The following is a 7,118-nucleotide window of genomic DNA, read 5'->3' as shown; positions in this document are numbered from 1 at the left end:
AGAAAGAAAGAAAGAAAGAAAGAAAGAAAGAAAGCAAGAGAAAGAAAAGAGAGAGAGAGAAAGAGAAAGAAAAGAGAGAAAGGAAGGAAGGAAGGAAGGAAGGAAGGAAGGAAGGAAGGAAGGAAGGAAGGAAGGAAGGAAGGAAGGAAGGAAGGAAGGAAGGAAGGAAGGAAGGAAGGAAGAAATTTTAGAAATATACTAGAAGACACCATTTATATGTTATTGAAATATATATATATAATTTTTAATATACAGTCTACTTGGAAAACTATTACAGTACTACATTTAGTTACTTTCTATTCAAATAGAAAAATCTAAATTTGAGCCAAGTTTTAGTTCTTATTTTGTAACCAAAAGTATTAATTGTTACTTAAATAGCAACTTAAAGTTTTGTTTTTAAGCTTATCTAAAATTAATATTATATTGAAAGCAACAAAACATGTAAAGACAAAACTTTACCTCATGCTTTGTATTTACTCCTAAAATTCAGCCAAACTTGGAATAATAATCATATTTGATTTCTCATGTAATAGAATCAGTATCTTTAATTTTACTTAAATTAAATTTCATAATTATAGTTAAATTTCATCACTTTAAATTATGAACCAAATTAGTTTTTATGTGATTTCTATGGCTATTTCTTCCAACTATTATTTCATATATCTTAACTCCGTGTTGGTAAATACAAATAATAATCCCCATTTCTTAGGTCATTATGAAATAAACATAAATTCTAAGTGATGCATATTCCATAGATGTTCCAGAGACCAGTGCCAGATTAATGGGCCTGAAGCAGTGGAGCCATGAGGTTTAAGAAAACAAGACAGACATAAGAAAGTCAAGCATGGGGTCAAGGGTCTCTCTTCCACATGGACTGAGAGACTCAACTGTCCTCTAATTAAGACAGTCATAGTTCAAGAATAATAAATTATAGGAAGAAGACCAAATCCAAAGTCAACAACAGAATCGATACCTTACCTACAACAAGCTATACACAAAGGGGAACAGTTACGCTAGCATTCTGGGGGGGGGGCAAAGGAGGAAGATATGGGACACATGCTGGGAAAAGGGGTGGAGGGAATGGCCCTGATTCATCATCACTTTGTACCTTAAATATTACTGTGAAAGATTTGTTAGAAAAAAATAAATAAAAGGAAGAAGAGTACATTCCTAACTAATGGTAAGTAAGTCTAAGAGGAGTTTCATATTTCTTAAGGGGATGTGAGGGAAGAGGAAGCTAAGGTAAAATTGCTGAAGATGGTCTTTCCCTGGGAGGGATGACAGATAAAAGACTATACAGAATGCCTGCCTGCATGGCTTTTTCTTAATTGACTTTAATGACCCTCAGATCTTTATCCGCACCTCTCCTTCATATTCTGCAGTGATGAAATTCAGATGTAGGAATTTTTTACATTCATTACTTGAAATTACAGGTTAAATACAAAGCCATACATCACCATGGCAGGAAGCTTGTGACAAAGGAACTAGAATTGTAATTAGGGTAGAGAAGGATCTATTATGACGCTGATAGTTAGAATTGATCATTCAGGAAAATGACAGCTTGCTGAAATGGGATAGAGTGATGGTACCCCTTCATTAACAGTAGTGCAAACGAGTGTCAAAAATGGTTCCCCTTCATTAAGAACATTGCAAACAACAGTGTCTTTAAAGGGAAAAGAGGAGGGAGAGAGAGAGAGAGAGAGAGAGAGAGAGAGAGAGAGAGAGAGAGAGAGAGAGAGAGATGGCAGACGGGGTGAATAGTGGGAAGAAATTGGGTACATAATGACATACAAAGTAGATTGGCGAAGGGTTGTATACCTTGTTTGAAACAATCATGAACAATTTAGAACCACAGTGCTTAAATAAGTTGATTTGAAATAAATCATACATAGAAAAATAAAATACAGCAGCAATCCAAAAAAAATTTTGTGAAAATCAAATGAAAAGATGACTAGTGGGTGATAATAACAAAATGTGATGACTTAAAAGAAAAGAAAAAGAAGGACTGAAAGTCAAGAACTGGATGAAGTTACCTAGAAATGTTGCTGAAAGAAATAAAGTAATAATGATTTCAGCCATATAAAGGTGTTATAGGAGAGGAGCTTCTTATAGGACTATGGAAGTGCTGCAAATATATTCATATTGTGAAACCTTCGAAAATTAACAGCCCTCTCCTTATCTGAGTTGAACAAAGAACAAAGTCAATTCTCAACTGGAAGCCAAAATTAAAACTGCCTGATTAGGATGATGTATGTATGTATATTTGTATGTGTGTATGTCTGGACATCTAACTGCCATGAATTATTTTATTTTGGGTTGTGGGGTTCTGGGTTCTCAATGAGGAGAGATGCCATTTTGTAAAGGCCACATGTCAGGCTTCTGCTCTGAACAAGGAGGGACGCCATTTTATAAGGGCCACATGGTGTAAATCAGTGCTTCTCAAATAGTGGGGCATGCCCCCCAGGGAGAGCTCGAGGCTCTGTAAAGGGGGTTCGTTTGACCTAGGCAAACACTGTCATAATAAGCTAATCCCCTTGTTTGTGTCTCTGTATGTCTCTGGAGCTGAGAGTTGTTGTGTCCTGCATCAAACCCCACTTTGAAAAGCTATGCATTGCAAAATATGCTCATTGTAGCCATTAATCCAGACATCACCTCTGATTAAAAAATGAGCTCCAATTATTTGATATATTTTGTTTTTGCACGAAAAATGTTTTCTTCTTCCTAAGCGGGCATGACAGAAAATAATTGAGAAGCACTGGTGTAAACCACATGCTAGGTTTCCACAAGCCTATTTCCATTAGCACCGCCCTGAGCTACCTGGCCATACCAGGTAGCCTATCAGGGAAGGACACAAGGAAGCAGGAGGAAGGTATCCCTAAATAATAGCCATTTATTTTAAATATTTCAAAAAGCTAGAAACTCCCCCTATCCCTTATATGATCCTCTTCATGACCTTGGGAGGGGTTTATCTTCTTCTAGAAATGATCCTGAATAGTCAATTTTGGAGCTGTTGGCAGATGGATTAAAGAATTTTGCTTTACTCTAGTTGTATGGTATTGTCCTTCGTTTCCAGACCCTAACAGGATATATTCAGAAACAGCAATTTTACCTCAGAAGAAGCACTGTCCAGATGGCTTGTAAATAAGAGATAAGGAAAACACCCAGGATCCATTACCCCTGAGAAAAATGAAGCAATTATGACAGCCTCCTAAATTAGACATTTCAAATCTAACCTCATCAGGAAGTCTAACCTCTGTGAGCTTTCTATGTCAGTGAGGTAGAAATGTGGCTTTCCTGCCTTTACATAGAGGGTATATAAGGTTTGTTGGGATCTCGGGACTCTTTGGCTTGGGATCCTCAATACAGAGCTATCTTATAAACTTTCTAATCTTTAACTATCTCTGGTATGTCTGTTTCTCTGTGATTCCAGCCTAACAATATCTTTATACCTGAAAATAAGAATACCAAAAGACATATCTGCTTAGCATACCCCCTTCCACACTATTTTTGGAAGGGGGTGAGGTGTTTGAGGCAACACCAGACTGTACTTAATGTTCATTTTTTTCTCCTGATTTTCTCAATATTTTATTTACCCTAGTACAAGGTTGGCAGGAGGATGAAAACAAAGAGTATAATAAGAATCAGACGCTAGGTGAGTATCAATTATTTTTTGCACAGGAGGTCACTGGAAGATATTAAGAAAGTAGCATTAGCCTCTGATGCAATTGGGGGATATTTTCTGCTTAATCTTTTAAGGGGTAGATTTCCTAGGGATTTCTAAGTGATCTTCTTTTCTACAAAGAAGGTAGAGACATTGGTGGTGGGAATGTTGCACTGGTGAAGGGGGCTGTTCTTTACATGACTGAAACCCAACTACAATCATATTTGTAATCAAGGTTAAAGATATTAATATAAAAAAGGAGGTAGAGATCAAAGAGAATTTTGAGCCCTGGGATCAAAGCAGTGAATAATAATAATGCTGGCCTTTTTGAGTTACTATGAGGACAATGCAAATTAGTAAATAGTAAGTTATTAGGAAAGTGTGGTTTGAATAAGACTAATAAATAAAAATAATATATCATCTCTGATTCAATTTCCTTGTTATTTTCTTTCTATTTTTGTTTTTGAGCCATATCTGGCAATGTTTAGGGTTTGCTCTTGACTCTAAACTTAGGGGTCAATCCTGGTAGACTAGGTGACCATATGGGATACCAGGTATAAAATCACAGGTCAGCTATACACAAGGAAGTGTCCTACCTGCTGTAATATTATTCCAGCACCAATTTTAATTTCCTTTAACTTAGTTTGAATTATTTATCTCATGTTCACAAGAAGAGTGTCATGAAGTTTTTAGAATCAGATAATAGTAAGCAAATACATAATGTATTAGAAACGTTTACACTTACTGACACAAGGTTCAATAAATCATGATTATTTAGTAGTGTTAAACCAAAGAATATAAAAATTAAATGATTTATAGAAACATTTATTATGTAGTGTTGTTAATGAACTCAGATTTTTGATGGATATTTTAAAATGTTTATTAAATAAAGACTAGCTGAATTTGTCCTTGGTCATTTTTAATTAATAATTAAGTACTTTATTAATATTTAATTTAAAATCTTATAATTTTCATGACTTTATTTAAGTCTACTTTAATCAATAAAAAACTTAATTTTCTTATAATACCCTAATGCATTTTCATTATTATCTTCTGCTAGGCTTAACCATCAATACTGATTAAAAACAAAATGATAGCACTCTACAGAGTGTAGGAAGAAACTGATGAATTTATGGGACAGAAAATAAAATGGCTTTGCTTATACCCAGAACTAAACTAAATATCAGTATGAAATGTAAGAAAGACTATTGTTTTTTGGTTTTTGGCTTTTTGGGTTTTTTTTTTGTTTTTTTTTTTTTTTTTTTTTGTTTTTCGACCACACCCCATGACAGTCATGGGTTACTCCTGGCTATGTGCTCAGAAATTGTTCCTGGCTTGAGAGATCATATGGGATGCCGGGGGACCAAACCACTGTTAATCCAAGGCTAACGCTTTTACCACTTGCATCACTGCTTTGGCCCCAAGACTATTGTTTTTTTTTTTATTATAAGAAACAAAGTGAAGCATTTGCAATTTGAATTCCAAGAAATAGTTTGCAATGATAATTTTAGGTAAGAGCATTTTAAACTGGGCTTTTATTTATAGCTTTTTTCTTAATATCAATGGAAGCTGAAAGAGAATGAATCTGACTCTTTGATGTCAAAAATGTGTTTAGGGGCCAGAAAGACAGCACGGAGGAAGGGCCTTTGCCCTTGCCCGCGCTTCCCAGGACAGATCTGGGTTTGATCCCCAGCGTCCCAGATGGTCCCCCAAGCCAGGAGCGATTTCTGAGCGTATAGTCAGGAGAAACCCCTGAGGGTCACCGGGTTGGCCCCCAAAACAAAACAACAACAACAAAAATGTATTTTAGTACATTTTAATAATGGGTATCTTAAAAGCTCCTTCTTGTCCAGGCCTGTGGATGGTAAGACTAATTGATTTAAAAAAATGTGTGTGCATACTTAAGTTAGGGAGAGGTCTGTCAGCCAATCCTCAAGCACTCTGACAACTAAATAAATATGACAGAAAGTAAATCTCACAAAACTTGTTTGAAATATGCTTCCACAAATTTTTGTGCCATTTGTATAGTATCAATTACATTGAAATGCAAAATCAACTTTCTTTTCTGTAAGAACTCAAGTGACTTGAGGGGACATACTATTTTTAGCTAACTGTTTTGGACTTAGACTTTCTGGGAAACTAAGAATTTTAAGGAAATAGTCATAGAAATAAAGCCCAATAGTAGAGCATTGTTTCTCAACTGTGACCTTCTTCCTGTGTGGTACCCTAGTGTTGTCCTACTGGTTGGCCTTAATCTGATGTTCTTGCTCCTTTTTATTTAATATTCATCTGTGGCCCCTGGAACTATCTTGGGTGTTCACAGAAAAAATATTTGATCCCTAGTTGAGAACACTGGTGTAGTGGCTGTAGTCACATTCTTAAATAATCATATGACTTAATTTTAAAAAAATTGAAAGTTACTTAAATTCTTTAGAATCACTTGATTAAGCTCTTGATTTTACATATGAGAAACTTAACGTCCAGAAAATGTAAGACATGTTCAAAATCAACATAGCTCAGCAAAAATCTAGTCTCATATCTTGATGTCAGTTAGACATCCCCTGGTGAACAAAATGCTAGCAAGAGCATCACTGTTTCAATGAATATCTTACCTCTAATTGCATCAAGGAAAACTATGGGGATGCTTCTGAATTAAATCATAACTATTTTACAGAAACTTTTTAGAATATAAAGATTCTATTTTAAATAAAAGACAACTGTGCTCCCTTCGGCAGCACATATACTAAAATTGGAACAATACAGAGAAGATTAGCATGGCCTCTGCACAAGGATGACACGTAAATAAAAGACAACTTGATAGTTTTTATTAAATATCTCCTTGCCTTTAGCGAAAATAGTCATGAAAATATATTTTTAAGTCTAATGTGTCTATTTTGTGCTAAGAGTGAGGTAAAATTTTTGATAAAACAATGTTTTAAAGAAAATTATATTAACTAATTATATCAGGGGTCTCAAACTCAATTTACCTGGGGACCGCAGGAGGCAAAGTCGGGGTGAGGCAGGGCTGCATAAGGGATTACGCTTACTGAATATTCGCAATAAAAAAATCACATTAGTAAGAAAAAAATCACAAAACATCACATTAAACATTTGCATACCCCGAACAGAACTGCTCGAGGTATGCGAATGTTTAATGCGATTTTTTTCTTACTAATGCGATTTTTATTGTGATTATTCGGTAAGCGAATAATTGCGAATACTGCAATATTTGAAAGCTTGGCTGCGGGCCCACAAAATATTGTACGGAGGGCCACAAACAGCCCACGGCGCCGTGAGTTTGAGACCCCTGAATTAAATGAAAACATAAAATTCAAAATAACAAAATTTAGAAATTAAGTATCCATCAAGTATAAGAAAAGTATTATCCACTTTAATTCCCTATCCATACTTAAAACTAAACCTTTAATGAGCTTTTTCAGCTGAAATTAAACTTTAA

General features: G+C 35.2%; 1 non-coding gene across 1 annotated transcript; it reads left to right on the top strand.

Moving 5' to 3' along the window:
* The first annotated feature begins 6,380 nt into the window (after positions 1-6,380).
* On the top strand, positions 6,381-6,487 carry LOC126012961 (U6 spliceosomal RNA). The gene has a single exon (XR_007497302.1). It is a non-coding gene; the product is annotated as a U6 spliceosomal RNA (small nuclear RNA).
* Positions 6,488-7,118: the final 631 nt, after the last annotated feature.

The sequence above is a fragment of the Suncus etruscus genome, chromosome 6 (genome assembly GCF_024139225.1).
Source record: "Suncus etruscus isolate mSunEtr1 chromosome 6, mSunEtr1.pri.cur, whole genome shotgun sequence".
Classification (NCBI taxonomy): domain Eukaryota; kingdom Metazoa; phylum Chordata; class Mammalia; order Eulipotyphla; family Soricidae; genus Suncus; species Suncus etruscus.
The sequence above is the reverse complement of the archived record's forward strand: the minus strand, read 5'-3'. Positions and strand labels throughout refer to the sequence as shown.